This window comes from Entelurus aequoreus, linkage group LG20 (assembly GCF_033978785.1).
Source record: "Entelurus aequoreus isolate RoL-2023_Sb linkage group LG20, RoL_Eaeq_v1.1, whole genome shotgun sequence".
NCBI classification, from domain to species: Eukaryota; Metazoa; Chordata; class Actinopteri; order Syngnathiformes; family Syngnathidae; genus Entelurus; species Entelurus aequoreus.
This window is the reverse complement of record NC_084750.1, coordinates 35,814,213-35,828,187: the sequence shown is the minus strand read 5'-3', so window position 1 is coordinate 35,828,187 and position 13,975 is coordinate 35,814,213. Positions and strand designations below refer to the sequence as shown.

The 13,975-nt window shown below is 44.2% G+C and overlaps 1 protein-coding gene across 2 annotated transcripts in view; it reads left to right on the top strand.

Annotated features, from left to right (window-relative positions):
• Positions 1 to 13,975, top strand: part of rbms3 (RNA binding motif, single stranded interacting protein) — a 589,803-nt gene that overhangs the window by 417,042 nt on the left and 158,786 nt on the right. The window lies entirely within an intron of this gene.

The following is a 13,975-nucleotide window of genomic DNA, read 5'->3' as shown; positions in this document are numbered from 1 at the left end:
GGTCCTTAAGTAGGACAGGTTCTTGTGGTCCGTGTAGACGATGAATGGTAGCTCCGCCCCTTCCAGCCAGTGTCTCCACTCCTGAAGGGCCAAGATGACCGCCAGAAGCTCCCTGTTGCCAATGTCATAATTCTTCTCGGCAGGGGATAGGCGACGAGAGAAGAAAGCACAGGGGTGCAACTTCTGGTCGCTGGTAGATTGCTGGGAGAGTACGGCCCCTACACCTGAATCAGAAGCGTCCACTTCAACAAAAAATTGGAGAGAACGGTCAGGGTAACAAAGCACAGGAGCCGAAGTAAACAATCTTTTTAGCCTTAGGAACGCGGAATTAGCATCGGGTGTCCATTCAAACAGAACCTTAGTAGAAGTTAGCCTCGTAAGTGGCTCCGCGACGCGACTAAAATTGCGAATAAATCGCCGATAAAAATTAGAGAAGCCCAAGAATCTCTGGAGGTGCTTCTTGGACACCGGAGTGGGCCAGTCTACTACTGCTTTGACCTTAGCAGGGTCCGGTCTGAGTCTACCCTCCTCAATGATAAATCCTAAGAAGGGTATGGAAGATGAGTGAAACTCGCATTTTTCTGCCTTGACGAACAGTTTATTTTCGAGCAAACGTTGAAGGACTAACCGAACCTGCTGCACATGTTCGTCAAATGTCGAAGAATAAATTAATATGTCGTCCAGGTAAACGAAGAGAAACCGCCCTGTCATGTCCCGAAAAATATCATTAATGAAGCCCTGAAAAACGCCAGGTGCATTTGTAAGTCCAAACGGCATGACAAGATACTCAAAATGTCCGAGAGGAGTGTTGAATGCGGTCTTCCATTCATCCCCCTCTCGGATGCGAACTAGATGGTACGCGTTACGTAGATCGAGTTTAGTAAAAAACCTTGCGGACTGTAAGGGAGTAAATGCAGAATCAAGGAGAGGAAGAGGATACTTATTCTTGACAGTAATCAGATTAAGAGCGCGGTAGTCTATACAAGGCCGTAGGGACTTGTCCTTCTTTTCGACAAAAAAAAATCCGGCGGCTACTGGTGCGGTCGAGGGGCGAATGAGGCCCGCAGCTATTGAAGTGTTTATGTATTCCTCTAGTGCTTTGAGTTCGGTGTTCGACACCTTGTACAAACGGGTCGATGGTAAAGCCGCTCCGGCTAGCAAATCGATACCGCAATCGTAGGGTCGGTGGGGGGGAAGTGAGAGTGCTCTATCTTTGCTAAACACCGCTCTTAAGTCATGGTAGTTTGTGGGCACGTTTGTCAAGTCTATGTTCTCTACAACGGTGGTAGGTGGCGGTGTGTGAGATCCCGCTGCGGAACGGAGACAATGTAGGTGGCAGGTAACACTCCAATTAATAATGGCCGAACGAGGCCAGTCTATGCTCGGGTTATGCTTCTGTAACCAGGTTAACCCAAGAATGATGGGCGCGGACCGTGATGGCACAATCAAAAAAATTATTTTCTCACAATGATTTCCAGACAAGCGCAGGTTGAGTGGGAGTGTCTGGTGGGTTATGCTGGCTAATAGGCGCCCATCTAGAGAATACACCCTCTTGGGTACACACAGTTTTACAACAGGAATCTTATGGAGTCTCATGAACTCAAAATCCAAAAAGTTATCATCTGCTCCCGAGTCAATGAGAGCGCAAATGTCTATTTGTTGGTTAGGCCAAGAAAGAGTACCTTTTAGCTGCATTCTGCCTGCGGCCAGCGAAGGAGAACGGCGACCTCTGGTGGACGTGTCCTCTGGCGAGTGAGGGCGCGCTCGTGGCCGTGCCGCGGGGCGCGGCAGTTCCTTGCAGCGGGAGATGAGGTGATCAGCGCCTCCACAGTATAGGCAGAGTTGGAGGCGAAAACGGCGTTCCCTCTCGGCGGTGGTGAGTCGACGGCCTCCCAGTTGCATTGGCTCGTCTATCTGCCATGAAGGAGAGGTGTCTTCGAGGACGAGTTGCTCCGTCTTGCAGATGGCGGGTCTAGCAGGCGCTGATTGGCTGCTAGGCGGGGCTTGTCTTCCCCGTCGATCCCTCCTCTCCTCTAGTAGGCGGAAGTCGATTTGCACCGCCAGCTCAATAAGATCATCCAGGTTCGTCGGGAGTGACAGCGGGATCATCATATGACGAATTTCGTCCGCGAGACCCAGGAAGAAGGCGTCCAACAACGCCGAGGGACCCCAGTCACAGTCGGCCGCCATGGTGCGGAACTCGATCGCGTAATCCGCGACCCGTCGTGAACCCTGTTGCAGCCGGAAAAGGGATCTCGCTGCCTCTCTACCTGGGAGTCGTCGTTGGAATATTTGCTTCAAGGACTTGGAAAAGTTCGCGTATGTGGAGCTGGAGGTGGTCTGACGGTTCCATTCGGCAGTCGCCCAGGTGCCAGCACGGCCAGACAGGTGAGAGATCACAAACGCTACTTTAGCCCGCTCAGAGGTGAAAGCGGACGCGTTTAGCTCAAAATGGAGTTCACACTGCGTCAGGAATTGTCTTACGTCTTCCTTTTCCCCGGAAAAACGTTCGGGTCGGGAAAGCCGTATATTGCTAGTACTAGCGGGTTGTGTAGGCTGGGTGGATGCCTGGTCAGGCACGGTGGTCGAGGTGGGTACGACGGTGGCTAACAGCATGTTGATTCGCTCCAACATGGCGTCTTGGCGCTCCGACATCCCCTGTAGACCTCGGCTCAGGTGGTCAAGCTGGTCCCCCTGCTGGTTGATCCTTTGAGCCTGGCCTTGCAATGCTCTCTTCCAGGAGTCTGTCTCTGCGGGTTCCATCGTTTTGGCCGGAACTTTCTGTTAGGATGTGGTGATGTGGATCCCAAGGATGCAGAGACGAGTTTGGGTTTTCAATTGTTCTTCCTCTTTATTTGGCGGAAGCACAAGGTAGCAAAACAAAACAATGGCGATGGTGGAAAACACAACACACCATGTAACAAACTACTGAGAGTAAAATAAAAACACAAAACTAAAGGCGCTAGACAAGGCTAGGAAAAATATACTTCATGAGAGAAGTGATAAAACAAGGTACCAAAATAACACGCTAGACAAGGCTAGGATTAAACGGGCCAACCTGAGGTGAAAGGTTCGCGACTTAGTGAGTCCTCTTGCACGACCAACCGTTTGGTAGCAATGGCAAAGTTCCGGCGCTCACCGGCCGTCAGCAGCCAGTTAAAATAGGCTGCTGCTAATCAAGCTCAGGTGTGTGCTGCTGCCTTGCGTCAGCTGCACTCCATACTGTGGATGAGAGAGAGAGTGAACATGGTGCAGACAATAGAAATAGGCAAGGACATTTACAGATTACCACATATTGAAGTTCATTAGTGAATCATATTGTCAGTCATTTCTGTTTTCTTCTTCTTTATTCAACTCACGCTCTCATTAAGACATATACGAGACATTAAGTAATAGTGCTACTAAGTCATTCAATTCACTCACTGCAGGGGGTGCAGCCTGCCTTCATGCATTTATTAACAAGAACAGACCCCGACGGTGCTTAAATGAATTAGCAGAGATGCTAACTGAACCTCTATTTTACAAAGATCAGTTTAATTTTAATCAAGTTTTGTGTCACGATGGCGCATGCTGGTGTAACCACGAGATTCAGAAACGGCAGGCGACGTGCAGGAAAAATTATATTTAATAATGAAAAAAAAAGAAGGCAGGCAAAGCGAAGCATGTATGCATCAATGAATGCAAAAACCAAATACAACGAACCAGTCTACCTCAACGGCGTGGTGAGGTAGACTGACAGAAACTTGGTGTGAGACAAGTCCATCAATATCAATATCCTTTAATTAACCAGGTAGAAACTCATTGAGATTCAAATCTCTTTTCCAAGAGTGACCTGGCCAAGGGGGCACCAAACACAAAGTTACATATAAAAACAACAGGAAAAAGCAGCAGTCACGCACCACAATTAAAAATAAATTACTGATATATTATAACCTAAAAACAATGTATGAAATGTTTCAGTAAAAACAGCTTAAAGGCCTACTGAAACCCACTACTACCGACCACGCAGTCTGATAGTTTATATATCAATGATGAAATCTTAACATTGCAACACATGCCAATACGGCCGGGTTAACTTATAAAGTGCAATTTTAAATTTCCCGCGACACTTCCGGTTGAAAACGTCTATGTATGATGACGTATGCGCGTGACGTCACGGAGAGAACGGAAGTATTCGGACCCCATTGGATCCAATACAAAAAAGCTCTGTTTTCATCCCAAAATTCCACAGTATTCTGGACATCTGTGTTGGTGAATCTTTTGCAATTTGTTTAATGAACAATGGAGACTGCAAAGAAGAAAGTTGTAGGTGGGATCGGTGTATTAGCGGCGGACTTCAGCAACACAACCAGGAGGACTTTGAGATGGATAGCACCTTGACTTCCTCCGTCTCCGGGCCGCCGACCGCATCGGTGATCGGGTGAAGTGCTTTGTCGCTCCGTCGATCGCTGGAACGCAGGTGAGCACAGGTGTTGATGAGCAGATGAGGGCTGGCTGGCGTAGGTGGAAAGCTAATGTTTTTAGCATAGCTCTGTGAGGTCCCGTTGCTAAGTTAGCTTCAATGGCGTCGTTAGCAACAGCATTGTTAAGCTTCGCCAGGCTGGAAAGCATTAACCGTGTAGTTACAGATCCATGGTTTAATAGTATTGTTGATCTTCTGTCTATCCTTCCAGTCAGGGGTTTATTTATTTTGTTTCTATCTGCATTTGATCCCGATGCTATCACGTTAGCTCCGTAGCTAAAGTGTTTCGCCTATGTATTGTCGTGGAGATAAAAGTCACTGTGAATGTCCATTTCGCATTCTCGACTCATTTTCAAGAGGATATAGTATCCGAGGTGGTTTAAAATACAAATCCGTGATCCACAATAGAAAAAGGAGAACGTGTGGAATCCAATGAGCCCTTGTACCTAAGTTACGGTCAGAGCGAAAAAAGGTACGTCCTGCACTGCACTCTAGTCCTTCACTCTCACGTTCCTCATCCACAAATCTTTCATCCTCGCTCAAATTAATGGGGTAATCGTCGCTTTCTCGGTCCGAATCTCTCTCGCTGCATTGTAAACAATGGGAAAATGTGAGCAGCCCTTCCCTAGGTGACGTCACGCTACTTCCGGTACAGGCAAGGCTTTTTTTATCAGCGACCAAAAGTTGCGATTTTTATCGTCGTTGTTCTCTACTAAATCCTTTCAGCAAAAATATGGCAATATCGCGAAATGATCAAGTATGACACATAGAATGGATCTGCTATCCCAGTTTAAATTAAAAAAAAATCATTTCAGTAGGCCTTTAAAAACAAGTGCAATGCACAGAAGAAACGGTTTCTCGATCCTTTAAAATGGCCTGAAATTCCCCCAAAAGGATCAGCTCAGGTAACCTCAGATCCTTTTGTAAGTTAGTCCATGGCCATGGAGCAGCATATCTGAATGCTTTTTTTGTCAAGATTTGTGTTGGCTCTAGGAACAAACAATCTGAGTATATCCTGCAACCTTAAGCTGAAGCAACTGGAGTCTCTAGACATAAAAAAAAACACAAATAAGGGGGAATCAGACCAAGAACTTAGACTTAGACTTTGATTTCCTTTAATTGTCAATCAAATTTGAACTTTACAGTACAAATAAGAACGGAATTTCAGTGCATTAGCTCTTTGTAGTGCAGGATAAAAGAGCAATAAGGTGCAGATATGAATAAATAGATTACTGTACGGATAAATATATTGCACTTTTGCATATGCGTCCACCTTTATTAATGTACCGTAATTTCCGGACTATAAGCCGCTACTTTTCCCCCTCGTTCTGGTCCCTGCGGCTTATACAAGGGTGCGGCTTATTTACGGCCTGTTCTTCTCCGACACCGACGAAGAGGATTTTGGTGGTTTTAGTACGCAGGAGGAAGACGATGACACAATGATTAAAGACTGACTTTTCATATACCGGTAGGCTGGTTATTTTGATAACGTACAGGCGAGCACTTTGTATTACTTTGCACCGTTGTATTATTTGTACTCTGCACGAATGCTGTTCGCCATGTCAAAGATGTGAAAGTTTGATTGAATGATTGAAAGATTTATTGTTAATAAATGGGACGCTTTGCGTTCCCAAACAGTCATCTCTGTCCCGACAATCCCCTCCGTGGTAGCAGGAACCCCTATATACTACGCTAATTACACATCAAAACCCTGCGGCTTATAGTCGGGTGCGGCTTATATATGGAGCAATCTGTATTTTCCCCTAAATTTAGCTGGTGCGGCTTATAGTCAGGTGCGGCTTATAGTCCAGAAATTACGGTATGTTTTATTGTCTTAATATTCCAACCAGTTAATACATTTTTGGGGGGGAATTGAGGAGATTATTATGATGCGTTCAAGAGTCTTACGGCCTGAGAGAAGAAACTGTTACAGAACCTGGAGGTTCTAGTGATTTATGCATAAAATACAACCATCGAGAAGATCTGCGCACCGATAAAGACGGACAGTTTGCCTTTGCTTATAAAGTGCAATGATGGACAAGGTTGCCACAACCAGTAATAAAACGTAAGGCACAGCAATATGTCTAATGGGTTCACAGTTCTCTCTCTCTAAAGCACTGTGAGTGTCTAGAAAAACGCTATATGGGGCGGCGTGGCTCAGATGGTAGAGCAGCCGGCCAAAAAACGTGCGGGTTCCTAGTTTGAATACACCAGCTTCCGTGCCATCCAAGTCACTGCCTTGTGTCCTTGGGCAAGACACTTCACCCACCTTGCTCCCAGTGCCACCCACACTGGTGTAAATGTTGCTTAAATGTAGATAACAGGTTTCTCAATGTAAAGTCATTAGAGAAAAAGTGCTATATAATTATAATTCACTTGGCTGTATAAATCTAATCCATTATTATTATTATATACTTGTTTCTACTTTCTGTGTTGGTTCCATTTTCAGCCACCCCAAATCTGATCTGAGTCTAGTTTGGCAATCAGGAAGCTCAGACCTTCGTAACCTAGACTCAATATCCCTCTTCAAATCAAGACTCAAAACACACCTATTCCTGACTGCTTATTCATTGTAATCATCTTTTCTTCTCTATCTTTGTTGTTGTTATTATTGTTGTTTTTATCCAATTAGATTTTTATTGTTTTGATTTTGTACGGTGTCCTTGAGTGCCCAGAAAGGCGCCTTATAGATAAAATGTATTATTATTATTGGTCCCAGATTGGCAATCAGAAGGGTTTACTGTCTGACGGGCGATGCAGGTTCGCGGTATTGTTTGCATGTGTATATGTTGATGCAAAATGTTTTCAAGTGCTTCTTCACCTTGCCTTTTTTACCTTTAGTGCAGCTGGTAACCAGAAGGATTGTGCATTTTGTGATAAAAGCATGAAATTTGGTACACTTATAGCCAAAGGCATTCTCAAAAGATTTGGATATGGAGCCACCATGAATTTTCAAAATGGCGGCCATGGCAGCCATCTTTCAAAATGGCTGTCAGTAACAACTGTTCGCTTATGAATGATGGATATAATATGATGTTTCAGACTTATTTACCATACATAGTACTTGGTAAATGTCTTTTGGATAATCTAAATGTGTCATAAAATATTCAAGATGGCTGACATCTTCAAGATTGCAGCCATCACTTTTATGACTGTCTGATATGGGTGATCTCGGTGTCAAACCAGTATTACAAAAATGTGTTCTCCTCTATGGCCATTGACCAGGCCCATGAGCAGATGAATGCTTCCATTAAAGGAGATGGTGGTGCTGTGGGCCTTACTGACAACCCATCTGCACTATTGCGATGGATGGTAGCAGGACCAGAAGTTGCACGATCCATACAGGAGTTTGAGATTGATTCCAAGAAATCAGATAACACACGTCACCATGACCAAACAACAAGTGTCCAGGTCTCATTCATCAAAGATGTACAATATTTGGTCAGTGCAATGAAACACTTTGGAAATCCATTTGAAGAGGAAAGCAAGGACCTGATTGTTCTCCACTCAAAGGAACTTGCTGGACCTTCAGCTGCTGAGGTAGTCAGAAAGGTGAAGCAGATAGGAGAGCATCAATTTGAAGCTTTCACCAAAGAACGCCTTGTTGAGAGAACAAAGACAGTGGACAACACCATACCAAGAAATAAGCTTCTGGTGTTTGGTACTTCAACCGTGAGGGAGTATCAAAACCGAAACAGAAAATGGTCTCTCTCAAACAGGACATGGAGCTCTTTTCATGGTTATTCATTGCTTGCCAGACCCGAGATGAAAACCTAGTGGAGTTCTTTCGACACGAGAACCAACCATGTCCACCAGCGCTTTCTGATGGGGGAGGTCTCCGACTGGGAGTGAAGAGTGATCTGCTTCCATGCCTGGAACAAGTTCACAGTGCATACTCTGACAGTCCAAAGGTTACCTGCACCATTGTAGATGGGGCAGCCGTCATCCAGATGCTGAAACCAAGTTCAGTAAAAACCTTCAATGACTATGCCCATGTGATCTTCATTCCATATCCGACCAGAAAGTTTGAAACTGTGTCTCGGCTTGATCTGGTGTGGGACCGCTACTTGTCTGACTCTCTGAAAGCTGCTACGAGAGCAAAGCGTGGCACTGGAATTCAGAGACGTGTGGTAGGTGATGCAGCCATTCCCAGGAACTGGCAAAACTTTCTTAGAGTTGACAGCAATAAGACTGAGTTGTTTGCCTTTCTCTCGGAGGCTCTGCTCAGATGGTTTGTGCAGGAGGATAAACAGCTTGTCATCACAAGTGACATAGAAGTCCTTAGCAAGCCACCTCTCCCAGATAGGACATCGATTGCTCCTTGCACGCATGAGGAAGCGGATAGTCACATGTTATTGCACGTAGCCCATGCAGCAAGAAACGGCCACCACAAAATTATGATTCAAACAGTTGATACTGATGTTGTGGTGCTGGCTGTGGCAGTGGCTCAGACTCTACAACCAGAGGATGAGCTTTGGTTGGCTTTCGGTACTGGTAAGAATTTTCGATATTTGGCAGCCCATGAAATTGCAGCAGGGCTCAGGCCCGAGAAAGCATGTGCACTACCAGTGTTCCATGCACTGACGGGATGTGACACTGTGTCAAGCTTTGTTGGCCATGGGAAAAAGACTGCATGGGCTGTATGGTCTGTGCTTCCAGAACTTACACATGCCCTGTTGAAAGTGTCTTCAGCCCCAGATGACACACCACAGGAGGTAATGGCCCCAATTGAGAGGTTTGTTATCTTAGTCTATGACCGAACCAGCACATGTACAGAAATCAATACGGCAAGGAGGAAGTTATTTGCAAAGAGGCACAATGTGCAAACAATCCCCCCTACCAAGGCTGCCCTAGAAGAGCATGTTAAGAGAGCTGTATACCAAGGAGGGCATGTGTGGGGTACAGTCCTGGTGTCAACACCAGAACTACCTTCACTGTGTGAATGGGGCTGGTCAAAGTCACCTGAGGGGGACTATGAACCCTTTTGGACATGCCTACCAGATGCAGGCCAGTCAAGTTATGAACTTGTCTCATGCAAATGAAAGAAGGGTTGTGTTGGGCAGTGTAAGTGCAAAAAATCCCACTTACAGTGCACAGCCCTTTGTGTCTGTGAAGGCGAGTGTGACTAGTCTTCCCTGTGATGGATCCTAGGTTTCCCTTGCTTAACATGAGTATTTTGAGATAGAAAGAAGATTCTTAGAAATTCCAAAGTTCCCAATTCAAATTCTGCATCAAGATAAATGTATAATTAAACATAAGAGACCATCCATATCCAACCAGTTGGTGACTTTTTTGAATTTTCAATGAAAATGTTCCACTATCCAAAAGACATTTACCAAGTAGTATGAATGGTAAATAAGTCTGAAATATCATATTAAATCCATCATTCATAAAAAAAACAGTTGTTGCTGGCGGACATTTTGAAAAATGGCTGCCATGGGCGCCATGTTGAAAATGAATGATGGCTCCACATCCAAATCTTTTGAGAGTGCCTTTGGCTATAAGTGTACCAAATGTCATGCTTTTATCACAAAATGCCCAATTCCTTTATATTTTGAAACTAACCTCTTGTACTACTAGTTTTTTCATAATTACATTGTTGTGCAATCGTTGGTTTTGTCTGTCTGTTAATAATGGTTGAATTTTCATGAGATTACATGAAAGGATTTTAAGGACATGTCAGAAATGGGATAAGCAACAACTGATTATATTACGGGCTAATCCGAATAATTTCCACCATGTGACCTTACCTTTACACTACTGTGTGTGTATGTTAGCGGCCACGCAGAGGCAGAGATAGTGGAAACAGAACAGGGTGTTTTACCCTGTTTCGTTTATCATAGATAGCTCAAAAGGTTACAGGCAGATTGTCTTCTAACTTTCTGGAAATGTCCGAAATGTGATAAGGAACACGTCATACATTTTTTGGCCTGATACGGATAGTTTCGATAATTACAAGCCTCAATTATTCTGTAGCTAGTTCAGAAAGTTGTGGGTTTTCATCTACCTTCCAGGAACAAGTGGTTACATTTTGGGCTTTGCTAGTTTATTATTTCACCTGCACGTCTCCTGCTTTTTCTACATCCTGGGGTCATGCCACCAGCCAGCATGCGCCACCATGACACCTTTCCACAAAATGCTTTGGAAAATTCAATACCTTCATCACAATATACTTGTATTCATTGTGTTTATTATACTTGTACAGTAAAGTCTGTTACAATAGGACTCAATTTTTGGGGGGGGTCAAGCAACACAGGGGGGCACACCTTAAGCAGTTGTACAGTACATGGGTTGATATTGATGTATTCCCTTAATTAACCACCTCTCGCAATTGCTTTACTTCCCAAAATATAAGGCCTATATATAGTTCCATATGGGGTTGGATTCTATGGTTCTGGTCCCCAAAATAACATCCTTGCAGACTGAACCACTCCCAGTTTATATGTACAGTAATCGGGTTTTCACTGGATTTCCTAAAGTAAAATCCTGGTCTTTTCTTCATACATTCTTACATTTGCAATATGACTTGACAATTTTGATATTCAGACTTTGCAGGAATTTCCAATGTTGCGATCGCTCAAATTCACGGAAAATTCATCCAACATGCCTCGCAACTTTGTCCAAATCCTAGCAACTTCCTCACACATTTTGGCCAATCATCGTCTTGTTTACCAATCCAATTGGTCCCGGAGCACTAACACGTAAATGAACTGTCGAATTAGAACACATGTGTTATTACAGCCCTTTGAGACACTTGTGATTTAGGGCTATATAAATAAACATTGATTGATTGATTGATTGATATTTTAAACAGATGTCCAGGAACAATATCTCAACCCGTCTCAACCCTCTTCCAGTTCCTGTCAAATACAGAAATTGATTGCAACTTGTGTACAACGGAGCAGAAAGCAAACAATAGGGGATACTTTAGTGATGTTTAAAAAAAAATACAAATGCGGACAAACCATGGATGACAGAGAAAATAAAACAGGCTATAAAGAAAAGACAAAAAGCCCACAATAAATGGGGTAAAGTGGGAAAATGGAGAGAAATCAGAAACTCCGTCCAAAGACTTATACGCAAGGCAAAAACTAGATATTATAAAAATGAAATGCAAAACCTAAAGAAAAAGAACCCCAAAGAGTGGTGGGACTATATAAATAAAGGACTAGGACGCGCTAAATCATCAACTGATGGAATAATCAAAATACAAGAAGTTGAAGAGGACAAAACTGCAGAAGCCCTGAACAACTTCTTTGCGGAGTCGTGGACTAAAGCAACGGCCTATTGTGTCTATCCCCTACCAAGAGCTACACCAAGTGACATCTGTAGCATAGGTGAGATGAAGCTAGCCTTCACTTGGCTGGACCCCCAGAAAGCAAGTGGGCCGGATGGCATTCCCACCTGGCTGCTGAAAGAACATGCAGAGGACCTGGCACCGGTCATCACACATCTGGCCAACTGGTCTTTCCAACAGGGGTGTGTCCCCGATGTATGGAAGGAGTCAAATGTCTGTCCCATACCCAAAGGCCAAGACCCTGGCTCAATCTCAAACTGGCGTCCTATCTCACTAACTTCTTGTGTGGGGAAAACAATAGAACGTTTTGTGTTGAAAAAGCTTATGCCAACAGTGCTTGACGTATGTAAAAATCAATATGCATATCTGCCTAAGCACAGTACTACAACGGCTCTAGTCAGGGCAATGCACACCTAGCTTACCGAAATTGATTCCAAACCAACGATGGTGAGAGTACTGTTGGCAGATATGTCGAGAGCTTTTGATGTAATTGACCATGGGATCCTGATGCAAAACATACTGGACCTAGGACTGTGCCCATATCTGACAGCCTGGCTACATAGTTACATCTCAGGAAGGAGACAGAGAGTGGTGGCAAATGGAGCTCACAGCCCCTGGATTGAAGTTACATCTGGGGTGCCACAAGGGGGTGTTGTCTCCCCATATGTCTTCCTCCTTTACATGGCCACCCAGGATGCTGTTTTTGAGGACACCCTTGATGTCGGATATGCAGACGACATCGGGCTATCGAGAGTGATCCCCATATCCAACATCATGTCAGACACGACGATGTGCCAGGAGGCACAAAGGCTGGATGAATGGGCAGCAATTAAGAAAATGATACTCAACGGGAAAAAGTCGGTAGAACTCCGGATATGTTTTGCCCGAAATCCATCACAACCTCCTGCACTGATGTTGGGGGGACAGGAGGTCCCTGTCGTGGAAACAACAAAGTACCTGGGTTACCACCTCGATCAAAACCTGACTGGAGATGTGCACATGAAGAAGGCAATAAAAACCGCCTCCAAGCGGCTGCACTACCTCACCGTCATGGCGAGACATGGACTACCTGCAGACGACCTTGTTACCATCTACACCACTCTCATCAGGCCGTGTCTGGAATATAGCTCAGTGCTCTTAGTGGGCTGCTCCAAAAAACAACAGGCAGAGCTAGAGAGAGTCCAGAAACGTGCCTGTAAAATCATTACGAGGAGAGCTGGAAACATCTCACAACCCCTACCATCACTCCAGACCAGGAGAGAGGAGGCTGCAGTGAAGCTGGTCAGGGATATGCATGATGAGCAACACCCTCTGCATGACCTGCTACCTCCAACACGAGGCAGCCGCACTGCCAGGACATTGAGGAACCAACATAAGCTGGCTGAACCCGAGCCCAAAGCCAAGACAAAGAGACTTAAAAACTCTACCCTGCATACTGCAATTAAACTGTATAATAATACTATCTAATTAAATAAGTAATACAGTCATATACCAGAATGCTAATAGTTTCCATGCTGGTTGCCCTGAAAATGAAAATGTTTTTTTTATATAAAATACTGTCTGTTCTTTTAATTTTTTTTATCTTTGTTTGTTTAATATTCATTGTAAAGTTCAGCTGTTTTTTCAGTGGGGCCTTGGCTCCACTGCAAGCATGAATAAATAAAGTCAAGTCAAGTCAATGTTTGTTTTTACAAAGCAGTACTTTGATATGGGTTTAAAGAATGAGCTTTTACTGCCATCTAGTTAGGTTTTTGTTACTCTGTGTGGTACTCAAACGAGTGAAACGTCAATATTTTTTTTCTGAACCGAAAAGTGTGCAAATAAAGCATGTTTTGTTAGAATTGTTGAAAGACTATGCTTTTCAGGGTTAAGGTGACAAAGGACACGTAGATAACAAATCCATAAAATCACAAACTGATTCAATGTTATCGGGGGAAAAAATGAGGCTCAACCCATTGCAACTCTTGCCGTAGATTTCCCCCAACCAAAAAAAAAAAAAAAAAGGCCACCACAAAAAAGCCTTTGTAATCCTCCAGGGACTGAATTATGACATTAAGTTAACAGCGTCTCAAGGATGATTAAGAATTCCCCACTTCAGTGTCCTCCGGTGCCTTTACAGGACTTGCGCTGAGTGCACTGAGATCTGTGTGGGCAGGTGGTCTTTATCAGGAGCAGGTTTGGGTTAAATGGTAAATGGGTTATTGTATAGAGCTTTT